This window comes from Pseudophryne corroboree, chromosome 1, assembly GCF_028390025.1.
Source record: "Pseudophryne corroboree isolate aPseCor3 chromosome 1, aPseCor3.hap2, whole genome shotgun sequence".
Lineage (NCBI taxonomy): Eukaryota > Metazoa > Chordata > Amphibia > Anura > Myobatrachidae > Pseudophryne > Pseudophryne corroboree.
In genome coordinates this window covers 857,115,413-857,129,549 of record NC_086444.1, presented here as the reverse complement: position 1 = coordinate 857,129,549, position 14,137 = coordinate 857,115,413, and the positions used below count along the sequence as shown (strand labels likewise).

The 14,137-nt window shown below is 45.9% G+C and overlaps 1 long non-coding RNA gene across 1 annotated transcript in view; it reads left to right on the top strand.

The window, feature by feature from the left end:
- LOC134956827 (uncharacterized) overlaps positions 1 to 14,137 on the top strand; it is a 97,651-nt gene that overhangs the window by 14,888 nt on the left and 68,626 nt on the right. Inside the window, exons 2-3 of the long non-coding RNA XR_010186240.1 lie at positions 4,216 to 4,260; positions 4,694 to 6,197. This is a non-coding gene — a long non-coding RNA (uncharacterized LOC134956827). The remainder of the gene's footprint in view (positions 1 to 4,215; positions 4,261 to 4,693; positions 6,198 to 14,137) is intronic.

The following is a 14,137-nucleotide window of genomic DNA, read 5'->3' as shown; positions in this document are numbered from 1 at the left end:
TTGGGGGTCATTCCGACTGGATCGCTCGCTGCCGTTTTTGGCAGCATAGCGATCAGGCTAAAAATCGGCTGTCCTGCGCATACGTATGGGCCGCAGGGCACACACGCCAAGTAATTTCACACAAAACTAAGCAATTTCACACAGCGGTGAGCGACGCTTTTCAATCGCGTTGCTGATCGGTGAGTGATTGACAGGAGTGGGTGTTTCTGGGCGGAAACTGACCATTTTCCGGGAGTGTGCTAAAAAACGCAGGCGTGCCAGGCTAAAACGCAGGAGTGGCTGGAGAAACGGGGGAGTGGCTGGCCGAATGCAGGGCATGTTTGTGACGTCAAAGCAGGAACTAAACAGACTGAGGTGATCGCAATCTAGGAGTAGGTCTGCAGCTACTCAGAAAATGCAGGAAAAGATTTTCGAGCAATTCTGCTAATCTTTTGTTCGCTATTCTGCTAAGCTAAGATATACTCCCAGAGGGCAGCGGCCTAGCGTGTGCACTGCTGCTAAAAGCAGCTAGCGAGCGAACAACTTGGAATGAGGGCCATTGCTGTGTTTTCCTATTGGCAGTTGTGAGTAAAATTGCTTGTTAAGGACCATACACACTGGGCGATTTTGAGTTGAAAGCAGGTCACTTTTGGTGTGTTGAGCTGCTTACAGCTCAAAGCCACCCAGTGTACATGCCCCGGCGATGAGCGGTGAGCGCTGATGCGCACCCTCGCTTCATCGCTGGCGGCCGCTGTTCATCTACTGGTATTACCAGCAGATGAACGGCGGGGTGAACGGCTTTCCATAGCGTCCTGCTATACAAAGCCATTCTCCCCCCTGGTGACATCGCTGACCAGGTGGGAGAATCGCTCAGTGTGTATGCACCTTTAGCGTGCACATTAAAGTGTTACTTGTATTGCATTGTTTATAACCAGTCCTTCTTTCAGCATCTATATCTGTGCTACGTAATGAAGACTGTCAGGCACAGTGAAGCTAAGCTGCTTTTCAAGACAGATCAGAAGCAAAAATTTTTGACAATGAGTAAGGGGCTTATTCATAATTGGGGACCTGTTGTCCCCCAATAATTAAGTATCCAACCCACCATGAATTGCGGCTGGGGTAACTTAACTGCCAGATTAATTCAGTATTGTTCCCGAGCAGTAACAGCGACACTCATTAGGTCGAAATGGGCATTTGGTCGACATGTACTAGGTCGACAGGTCAAAAGGTCGACATGAGGTTTTTGACTGTTTTTGGTGTTGTTTTCTCTGTAAAGTAACGGGGAACCCAAATTAGTGCACCGTGTTCCGGCAAGGTGCCTCGCTAAGCTACCGCTTCGCTCGGCACAGATTACCATTCCAATTGTAGTCCATGTGGATCGTTAGGTATGAAAAAATCCCCCCCCCAAAAAAAGTTAAAAACTCATGTCGACCTTTTGACCTGTCGACCTAGTACATGTTGACCTAACGGCCATGTCGACCTAATGCATTTCAACCTAATGGCATTGTCAACCTTCAGTGGTCGACCTAATGAGTGTCGACCTAAGTTGTGTCGACCTAATGACCGTAACCCGTAACAGCAGGTCTGTTCACACATGCGTTAGGCCGCAGGGCACGCAGTGTGAGGGCGGCAGAGTGATCCGATCAGATCTCTCTTTATAAGTAGGTGTTCCTGAAGATGTCTCTGGTTCCTGCAATCAAACTGAAGGTTTTCAGAGTTTGTGAATATTAGGTGGCCCCAGTGGGCCCCTTATAATTAATAGCCCTGTTATTAAATAACATATGGAATCTAGCATTTCTGCATACGTAATGGGTCCAAAAGGGATCGTGAACAGGCCTCTTCCTTTCTAAACAATTGAAGTGTGTAGGTGATCTTCAGTGAGGGGGAAAAGATGAAAGGAAGGGCGGGAGGGGGACAGACCTGACAGAAAGGGAGAGGAACAGAGATAAAAGAGAGAGGATGAAGGAGAGGTACAGACCTAAAAGTCTTTGGACGTTATACAGGTCGCATTGCTAAACGATGCGACTGCAATTTCTCCACGGCCGGCGGCAGTGCTTACGTGCAGGTCCCTGTCTACTCGTGCACTACCCAGCCAATTCAATTGCATGGCATTGACTACGAACGCCTCTACCTGATTGACAGGTAGAGGCGGGCAGAGTGGCGAAGGACCGTTGCGGTGGTGGTGCAGGGAGACGAGAACGGGTCGGCTGCCTTTTCAGGGTAGCTGCATGTTATCACACGCAGCCGCTCCATTGGGAAAAATGGCGGTGGGACGCATGCCTTCCAGCCGGGCTGCGTAGGCAGGGGGTCGACCACAGTTGCTGCAACTGCAATTAAATTGCAGGCACAATTAAATTGTGGTCGCAGCCACTGGGCAGGCCATTCAGCATACTGGGCAGCCTTGCTCTGCGTTGGCTAGCCCCCAGCATGCAATAGAAAGGATTGCAGATTCTGCTTTTTAACAGAATCTGCAGTCCAACCTGAATAACCACCTTTGTGTAGATAATCATACAGACACCACTGTAAGACTAAAGGGCCCTACACATATATCGATGCGCCGCCGAGGTGCCCGACGGCCGATACGGCCGACGAGCGAACCGGCGGCGGGGGGGCAGTGACGGGGGAGTGAAGTTTCTTCACTCCCCCCGTCACGCGGCTGCATTGAAGTGCAGGCAAATATGGACGAGATCGTCCATATTGGCCTGCATGCACAGCCGACGGGAGACCAGCGATGAACGAGCGCGGGGACGCTCTGAAAGAGTTCTCGTTCATATCTTTCAGAAAATCGGCCAGTGGGTAGGGCCTATAACTCCAGGGGCCAGGGTCTGATTAAGGGTTCCAGCCACCCTAGGCTAATACAGAAGTGGCTGCCCCCCCCCCCCCCCTTTCCCCACCCCACAATTTTTTCACTAATATTCAGCTAAGTAATTATGTGTCAAAATTTACTACAGATTCAATTATTGTTTGCTGATATAAATTGATTTTTTTTTATTCTATAGAAATATAAACTAATGACAATAATATGAAATGATACATTAAATATAGTCATCACACTCGTTTACATCAAGCTCCTTTTTCTTGCAGCGCTTTTACAGAGAATATTTGGCCATTCACATCAGTCCCTGCCCCAGTGGAGCTTCCAATATATATATTCCCTACTACATGTACACGCACACACAATCACACATTCACATTAAAATGCTTCCCCAGACACTTTCTCCATCAAAATGTCCTCCAGGCAACCCCCATCATTACATACAGTACTCCAAACGTAACCCCTGTAGTAATGTGATCCAGAACCTCTCAGAAAAAATATATTCCAAATCCACTCCCCATAATAATATGATCATCACCATCTCCTTATGGTAAATTATGCTCAGGACCCCCACCATCATAATAATATGCACCACACACACCATCCCCCCAGTAACACTATGCTCCCAAACCCCCCACTCCACCAGACAATCCCCCACCCCTGTTATATGCTTCAGAACCCATATAGTAATATGCTCCAGTCAGACCTCCATATGCTCCCAGACAGAACCGTAACTACACATTTTGGTGCCCTGTGCCAAAAAGATAATTGGTGCGCCTCCCCCCTCCTCCATCCATACCTAAAATAGGGCGTGCCTATGCACTGTGGGCCAAGCACACAGCTATGCAGTAGAAGAGCAATTGATAGGAGCCTCCCAACTGCACCCCCCCCCCCCCACGCGGGACGCTGCTGCCCATGGGTGGGAAACCGGGACAGTCCCAAAAAATGAAGCTGCCCCACACAAATCGGGACAGTTGGATATATATATATATATACACACACACACACACACACACACACACACACACACACACACACACACACACACACACACACACACACACACACACACATATATAATGGAAAATGATTAATTCAGCCTGTTACATAACGAGCTTTATTTCCCTATAAAATATAAGTGGTGATTTAGTCTAGAAATCCCTTTAACTTGTATTTTCCCTTTACCTATATATTGAGGTACTCTGTACAACATTGCCGTATACTTTATTTTCTACACTAGTCTCATTTTTTTAAACTAGAAATTCATGTAAATCCAGTTATAATTGATGTATAAAATGTATATGTAACATAGCTGTAACTTGGTAGCTTTGCTGCTGGTTACTGTGACATCACACACCTAAAATGTGACATCACTAGCCTGTGACATCACAATGCTTCATCCTGTTACCTTCTATCTACAGCTGCTGAAGTTTCCAGTCACTATACAGGAAGACAGGTAGAAGGAGGTGAGTCCTACATAGCAGAATATGATGGAGGGGGGTAAGGAAGACAGAGTGCAGTATAGTCCGCTGACAGGCAAGACAATATAGACAGAACAGGGAATATAGGTACAAGGACACATAATTAGGAGAAGCTCAGGAAGGAATTACATATTTAGGAATAAAAATGTAGCGTTACAGAAATAAAGAGGGAAGTATGGAGGACAAGCACACATACAGGGGATGCAGATAAGTCTCTATGAGACAGGATCTTGCTTTGGGATGAAAAAGTTAATAAAATAGATAAATGGCAAATTGATAAATTTTAAAGTATGTTTGGTTTAAGGAAAATTGGAAAAGTGGTTGACTGTGACATTTTATTGTACTTCTATTTCTATTGCACTTAAACGAGTCCTATGCTTAAGGATAGTCTTTTGTGTTTTTTCATCATCTGGCAAAGAGATTTGCAAAGTGTCGGGTGACCGGCATAGAGGTCTGCAAAGTGTCAGTTGAAGACAACGGGAGGGGTCGCAGAGGCAGCAAGGACTGGAGGACAACATGCAGGAGGGAAGTTACCATACTTGTGTAATTGTGTGTGTGGTGGGGGGTATTGAGAGCACAGTACAAAACAGAGACTACAGTATGGTGGGGGAGAGCGGACAATACAAAACATACAGAAGGGGGCAGCTCAGTATAGGACATACAGATGGTGTTTGACGGGCAGGGGCAGTGCTAGGGTGATCGGCGCCCCCTTGCAAACTATAAATTTGAGCCCTCCCATACTTTGTAAAGTGACAGCGAGCTTCGTGAAGAAGGGGTGTTGTCTCACAAAGAAGGGGTGTGGCCACACAATAGTACTCCCAATTTAAATTACGACACACAAAAGCACAATCTTAGTCAGATATCACTGCACGTAGTGCCCCTGACTCATAGTAGACCACATAGTGTCCCTTATTCATATTACATCACACAGTAGCACCCCCTAGTCACATTATGCTACACAGTAGTGCCCATTACACACAAAATGCCCACGGTAGTAATGCCCCATGCAAATAATGCCCACAGTAGTAGTACCACTGATACACATAATGCCCACAGTAGTAGTGCCGTTTATACACATAATGCCCACATTAGTAGTGCCCCTATACACATAATGCCCATAGTAGTAGTGCCCCTTATGTACATAATGCCCATAGTAGCGGTGCCCCATATTAACATAATGCACACAGTAGTGCTGCCCCATATACACATAATGTCCACAGTAGTAGTGGCCCTTGTACACCTAATACCACACAGTAGTGCCCTTTGTACATAATGCTTTATACACAATGCCCATAGTAGTGCCCTTTATACATAATGTCCACAGTAATGCTCCTTATACACATAATGTCTACAGTAATAGTGTACCTTACACATAATGCCCACAGTAGTAGTACCCATTATACACATAATGCCCACAGTAGTAGTGGCCCTTACACGTAATGCGCACAGCAGTGGTGCCCCTTATACATAATGCCTACAGTAGTAGTGTCCCTTATACACATAATTTCATTTGTAATATAAAGGATAGTTACAGTAGCTCTATCATTATGACTGTAACCTGCACACTGTAGGTATTGTATGATAATAACATGGTCCTAACAGTAGGGAAGATAAAATCTGGAGCAGATGACTTGGGTCTCTACTCTATGAGACAGGATCTTGGTTAAAGATGAAAAAAGTCAATAAAATAGATAAATTGCAAATGAATAAAATTGAAAGTACACAACAAAATGTAGTAGTACAATTATACACATACTATGTCTGACCAAGAAATTCTGGTTGTTTAGATCATCATCTGGCAAAGTTCTGGCAAAGAGATTTGCAGAGTGTCGGGTGACCGGCAAAGAGATCTGCAAAGTGTCAGTTGAAGATGACGGGTGGGGTCGCAGAGGCAGTAAGGACTGGAGGATAACATGCAGGAGGTAAGTTATCATACTTGTGTAATTGTGTGTGTGTGGTGGGGGAAATTGAGAGCACAGTACAAAACAGAGACTATGGTCGGGGAGAGTGGACAATACAAAACATGCAGAAGGGGGCAGCTAAGTATAGGACATACAGATAGTGTTGGGGCAGGGGCGGTGCTAGGGTGTTCGGTCCCCCCTGCAAACTATAAATTTGAGCCCTCCCATACTTTCTAAAGTGACAGCGAGCTGCCTGAAAAAAGGGGTGTAGTCTCACAAAGAAGGGGAGTGGCCACACAATAGTACTCCCAATTCAAATTACGCAACACAATAGCACAATCTTATTCAAATTACACCACACGTAGTGCCCCTGATTCATAGTACGCCACATAGTTATGTCCCTTTTTCACATTACGCCACACAGTAGCGCCCCCCTAGTCATGTTACACTACACAGTAGTGCTAATTATACACATAATACCCACGGTAGCAATCCCCCTTACAAATAATGCCAGCGGCAGTAGTGCTGCTTATACATATTATGCCCACAGTAGTGCCCCTTATATGCATAATGTCAACAGTTGTAATGCACCTTGTACGTATAGGGGGTCATTCCGAGTTGTTCACTCGCTAGCAGATTTTAGCAGCATTGCACACGCTAGGCTGCCGCCGTCTGGGAGTGTATCTTAGCTTAGCAGAATTGCGAACGAAAGATTAGCAGAATTGCGAATAGAAAATTCTTAGCAGTTTCTGAGTAGCTCGAGACTTACTCCTACACTGCGATCAGCTCAGCCCGTTTCATTCCTGGTTTGATGTCACAAACACGCCCTGCGTTCGGCCAGCCACTCCCCCGTTTCTCCAGACACTCCCGCGTTTTATCCTGCCACGCCTGCGTTTTTCCGCACACTCCCAGAAAACGGTCAGTTTCCGCCCAGAAACACCCACTTCCTGTCAGTCACACTCCGATCACTTCAACTATGAAAATTCCTCATTCGGACGTGAGTAAATCTACTAAGTTTTGTGCTAAAATACTTAGCGCATGCGCACTGCGTACCATGCGCATTTTTGCCTTAATCGATCCGTTGCGAAAATCGGCAACGAGCGAACAACTCGGAATGACCCCCATGATGCGCACAGTAGTAGTGTCACTTATACACATAATGCCCATAGCAGTAGTGGGGAGTAGAGATGAACGGGTTCGGTTCCTCGGAATCCGAACCCGCCCGAACTTCAGTTTTTTTTACACGGGTCCGAGCGACTCGGATCTTCCCGCCTTGCTCGGTTAACCCGAGCGCGCCCGAACGTCATCATCACGCTGTCGGATTCTCGCGAGGCTCGGATTCTATCGCGAGACTCGGATTCTATATAAGGAGCCGCGCGTCGCCGCCATTTTCACACGTGCATTGAGATTCATAGGGAGAGGACGTGGCTGGCGTCCTCTCCGTTTATAGAGATTCGAGAAGAGAGTGAGACAGAGAGAGACACAGTAGTAATTTTGGGGAGCATTAGGAGGAGTACTACTACTACTAGTACTTGCTGAAGTGATAGAGATAGTGTGACTGTATTATCTGACTTGTGGGGGAGACACTGACAGTGGGGAGCAGTTAGAGTCTGAGAGCAGGACTCAGGACTCAGGAGTACATATAACGTACAGTGCACACTTTTGCTGCCAGAGTGCCACACTGCCATTGTTTGTGACCACACTGACCACCAGTATAATATATATTGTGATTGTCTGCTTAGGACTCAGGAGTACTACTTGCAAGTTGCTGATAGTGTGACCAGTGACCTGACCACCAGTTTAATAATCACCACCAGTTTATGAGTTTAATATATATATATATATATATATATATATATAATTGTATATAATATATATATAATATTGTATACCACCTAGCACCTACCCGTGTTTTTTTTTTTTTTCTTTCTTCTTTATACATACTACTATAGTAGCTTACTGTAGCAGTCTGCGGTGCTGCTGAGCTGACAGTGTCCAGCAGGTCCGTCATCAGTCATTACATAATAAATATATATACCTGTCCGGCTGCAGTACTAGTGATATTATATAATTATATATATATATATATATTGATTTCATCTCATTATCATCCACTCTATATTATCAGCAGACACAGTACGTTAGTCCACGGCTGTAGCTACCTCTGTGTCGGCACTCGGCAGTCCATCCATAATTGTATACCACCTACCCGTGGTTTTTTTTTTTCTTTCTTCTTTATACATACTACTATAGTAGCTTACTGTAGCAGTCTGCGGTGCTGCTGAGCTGACAGTGTCCAGCAGGTCCGTCATCAGTCATTACATAATAAATATATATACCTGTCCGGCTGCAGTACTAGTGATATTATATATACATATATATTGATTTCATCTCATTATCATCCAGTCTATATTATCAGCAGACACAGTACGTTAGTCCACGGCTGTAGCTACCTCTGTGTCGGCACTCGGCAGTCCATCCATAATTGTATACCACCTACCCATGTTTTTTTTTTTCTTTCTTCTTTATACATACTACTATAGTAGCTTACTGTAGCAGTCTGCGGTGCTGCTGAGCTGACAGTGTCCAGCAGGTCCGTCATCAGTCATTACATAATAAATATATATACCTGTCCGGCTGCAGTACTAGTGATATTATATATACATATATATTGATTTCATCTCATTATCATCCAGTCTATATTATCAGCAGACACAGTACGGTAGTCCACGGCTGTAGCTACCTCTGTGTCGGCACTCGGCAGTCCATCCATAATTGTATACCACCTACCCATGGTTTTTTTTTTCTTTCTTCTTTATACATACTACTATAGTAGCTTACTGTAGCAGTCTGCGGTGCTGCTGAGCTGACAGTGTCCAGCAGGTCCGTCATCAGTCATTACATAATAAATATATATACCTGTCCGGCTGCAGTACTAGTGATATTATATATACATATATATTGATTTCATCTCATTATCATCCAGTCTATATTATCAGCAGACACAGTACGGTAGTCCACAGCTGTAGCTACCTCTGTGTCGGCACTCGGCAGTCCATCCATAATTGTATACCACCTACCCGTGGTTTTTTTTTTTTCTTTCTTCTTTATACATACTACTATAGTAGCTTACTGTAGCAGTCTGCGGTGCTGCTGAGCTGACAGTGTCCAGCAGGTCCGTCATCAGTCATTACATAATAAATATATATACCTGTCCGGCTGCAGTACTAGTGATATTATATATACATATATATTGATTTCATCTCATTATCATCCAGTCTATATTATCAGCAGACACAGTACGGTAGTCCACGGCTGTAGCTACCTCTGTGTCGGCACTCGGCAGTCCATCCATAATTGTATACCACCTACCCGTGGTTTTTTTTTTCTTTCTTCTTTATACATACTACTATAGTAGCTTACTGTAGCAGTCTGCAGTGCTGCTGAGCTGACAGTGTCCAGCAGGTCCGTCATCAGTCATTACATAATAAATATATATACCTGTCCGGCTGCAGTACTAGTGATATTATATATACATATATATTGATTTCATCTCATTATCATCCAGTCTATATTATCAGCAGACACAGTACGGTAGTCCACGGCTGTAGCTACCTCTGTGTCGGCACTCGGCAGTCCATCCATAATTGTATACCACCTACCCGTGGTTTTTCTTTTTCTTTCTTCTTTATACATACTACTATAGCAGCTTACTGTAGCAGTCTGCGGTGCTGCTGAGCTGACAGTGTCCAGCAGGTCCGTCATCAGTCATTACATAATAAATATATATACCTGTCCGGCTGCAGTACTAGTGATATTATATATACATATATATTGATTTCATCTCATTATCATCCAGTCTATATTATCAGCAGACACAGTACGGTAGTCCACGGCTGTAGCTACCTCTGTGTCGGCACTCGGCAGTCCATCCATAACTGTATACCACCTACCCGTGGTTTTTTTTTTTCTTTCTTCTTTATACATACTACTATAGTAGCTTACTGTAGCAGTCTGCGGTGCTGCTGAGCTGACAGTGTCCAGCAGGTCCGTCATCAGTCATTACATAATAAATATATATACCTGTCCGGCTGCAGTACTAGTGATATTATATATACATATATATATTGATTTCATCTCATTATCATCCAGTCTATATTAGCAGCAGACACAGTACGGTAGTCCACGGCTGTAGCTACCTCTGTGTCGGCACTCGGCAGTCCATCCATAAGTATACTAGTATCCATCCATCTCCATTGTTTACCTGAGGTGCCTTTTAGTTGTGCCTATTAAAATATGGAGAACAAAAATGTTGAGGTTCCAAAATTAGGGAAAGATCAAGATCCACTTCCACCTCGTGCTGAAGCTGCTGCCACTAGTCATGGCCGAGACGATGAAATGCCAGCAACGTCGTCTTCCAAGGCCGATGCCCAATGTCATAGTACAGAGCATGTAAAATCCAAAACACCAAATATCAGTAAAAAAAGGACTCCAAAACCTAAAATAAAATTGTCGGAGGAGAAGCGTAAACTTGCCAATATGCCATTTACCACACGGAGTGGCAAGGAACGGCTGAGGCCCTGGCCTATGTTCATGGCTAGTGGTTCAGCTTCACATGAGGATGGAAGCACTCAGCCTCTCGCTAGAAAAATGAAAAGACTCAAGATGGCAAAAGCAGTAGCACCGCAAAGAACTGTGCGTTCTTCGAAATCCCAAATCCACAAGGAGAGTCCGACTCCAATTGTGTCGGTTGCGATGCCTGACCTTCCTAACACTGGACGTGAAGAGCATGCGCCTTCCACCATTTGCACACCCCCTGCAAGTGCTGGAAGGAGCACCCGCAGTCCAGTTCCTGATAGTCAGATTGAAGATGTCAGTGTTGAAGTACACCAGGATGAGGAGGATATGGGTGTTGCTGGCGCTGGGGAGGAAATTGACCAGGAGGATTCTGATGGTGAGGTGGTTTGTTTAAGTCAGGCACCCGGGGAGACACCTGTTGTCCGTGGGAGGAATATGGCCATTGACATGCCTGGTGAAAATACCAAAAAAATCAGCTCTTTGGTGTGGAAGTATTTCAACAGAAATGCGGACAACAGGTGTCAAGCCGTGTGTTGCCTTTGTCAAGCTGTAATAAGTAGGGGTAAGGACGTTAACCACCTCGGAACATCCTCCCTTATACGTCACCTGCAGCGCATTCATAATAAGTCAGTGACAAGTTCAAAAACTTTGGGTGACAGCGGAAGCAGTCCACTGACCAGTAAATCCCTTCCTCTTGTAACCAAGCTCACGCAAACCACCCCACCAACTCCCTCAGTGTCAATTTCCTCCTTACCCAGGAATGCCAATAGTCCTGCAGGCCATGTCACTGGCAATTCTGACGAGTCCTCTCCTGCCTGGGATTCCTCCGATGCATCCTTGAGTGTAATGCCTACTGCTGCTGGCGCTGCTGTTGTTGCTGCTGGGAGTCGATCGTCATCCCAGAGGGGAAGTCGTAAGCCCACTTGTACTACTTCCAGTAAGCAATTGACTGTCCAACAGTCCTTTGCGAGGAAGATGAAATATCACAGCAGTCATCCTGCTGCAAAGCGGATAACTGAGGCCTTGACAACTATGTTGGTGTTAGACGTGCGTCCGGTATCCGCCGTTAGTTCACAGGGAACTAGACAATTTCTTGAGGTAGTGTGCCCCCGTTACCAAATACCATCTAGGTTCCACTTCTCTAGGCAGGCGATACCGAGAATGTACACGGACGTCAGAAAAAGACTCACCAGTGTCCTAAAAAATGCAGTTGTACCCAATGTCCACTTAACCACGGACATGTGGACAAGTGGAGCAGGGCAGGGTCAGGACTATATGACTGTGACAGCCCACTGGGTAGATGTATGGACTCCCGCCGCAAGAACAGCAGCGGCGGCACCAGTAGCAGCATCTCGCAAACGCCAACTCTTTCCTAGGCAGGCTACGCTTTGTATCACCGCTTTCCAGAATACGCACACAGCTGAAAACCTCTTACGGCAACTGAGGAAGATCATCGCGGAATGGCTTACCCCAATTGGACTCTCCTGTGGATTTGTGGCATCGGACAACGCCAGCAATATTGTGTGTGCATTAAATCTGGGCAAATTCCAGCACGTCCCATGTTTTGCACATACCTTGAATTTGGTGGTGCAGAATTTTTTAAAAAACGACAGGGGTGTGCAAGAGATGCTGTCGGTGGCCAGAAGAATTGCGGGACACTTTCGGCGTACAGGCACCACGTACAGAAGACTGGAGCACCACCAAAAACTACTGAACCTGCCCTGCCATCATCTGAAGCAAGAAGTGGTAACGAGGTGGAATTCAACCCTCTATATGCTTCAGAGGTTGGAGGAGCAGCAAAAGGCCATTCAAGCCTATACAATTGAGCACGATATAGGAGGTGGAATGCACCTGTCTCAAGCGCAGTGGAGAATGATTTCAACGTTGTGCAAGGTTCTGATGCCCTTTGAACTTGCCACACGTGAAGTCAGTTCAGACACTGCCAGCCTGAGTCAGGTCATTCCCCTCATCAGGCTTTTGCAGAAGAAGCTGGAGACATTGAAGGAGGAGCTAACACGGAGCGATTCCGCTAGGCATGTGGGACTTGTGGATGGAGCCCTTAATTCGCTTAACAAGGATTCACGGGTGGTCAATCTGTTGAAATCAGAGCACTACATTTTGGCCACCATGCTCGATCCTAGATTTAAAGCCTACCTTGGATCTCTCTTTCCGGCAGACACAAGTCTGCTGGGGTTGAAAGACCTGCTGGTGAGAAAATTGTCAAGTCAAGCGGAACGCGACCTGTCAACATCTCCTCCTTTACATTCTCCCGCAACTGGGGGTGCGAGGAAAAGGCTCAGAATTCCGAGCCCACCCGCTGGCGGTGATGCAGGGCAGTCTGGAGCGACTGCTGATGCTGACATCTGGTCCTGACTGAAGGACCTGACAACGATTACGGACATGTCGTCTACTGTCACTGCATATGATTCTCTCAACATTGAAAGAATGGTGGAGGATTATATGAGTGACCGCATCCAAGTAGGCACGTCACACAGTCCGTACTTATACTGGCAGGAAAAAGAGGCAATTTGGAGGCCCTTGCACAAACTGGCTTTATTCTACCTAAATTGCCCTCCCACAAGTGTGTACTCCGAAAGAGTGTTTAGTGCCGCCGCTCACCTTGTCAGCAATCGGCGTACGAGGTTACATCCAGAAAATGTGGAGAAGATGATGTTCATTAAAATGAATTATAATCAATTCCTCCGCGGAGACATTGACCAGCAGCAATTGCCTCCACAAAGTACACAGGGAGCTGAGATGGTGGATTCCAGTGGGGACGAATTGATAATCTGTGAGGAGGGGGATGTACACGGTGATATATCGGAGGATGATGATGAGGTGGACATCTTGCCTCTGTAGAGCCAGTTTGTGCAAGGAGAGATTAATTGCTTCTTTTTTGGGGGGGGTCCAAACCAACCCGTCATATCAGTCACAGTCGTGTGGCAGACCCTGTCACTGAAATGATGGGTTGGTTAAAGTGTGCATGTCCTGTTTTGTTTATACAACATAAGGGTGGGTGGGAGGGCCCAAGGACAATTCCATCTTGCACCTCTTTTTTCTTTTATTTTTCTTTGCGTCATGTGCTGTTTGGGGAGGGTTTTTTGGAAGGGCCATCCTGCGTGACACTGCAGTGCCACTCCTAGATGGGCCCGGTGTTTGTGTCGGCCACTAGGGTCGCTTATCTTACTCACACAGCTACCTCATTGCGCCTCTTTTTTTCTTTGCGTCATGTGCTGTTTGGGGAGGGTTTTTTGGAAGGGACATCCTGCGTGACACTGCAGTGCCACTCCTAGATGGGCCCGGTGTTTGTGTCGGCCACTAGGGTCGCTTATCTTACTCACACAGTCAGCTACCTCATTGCGCCTCTTTTTTTCTTTGCGTCA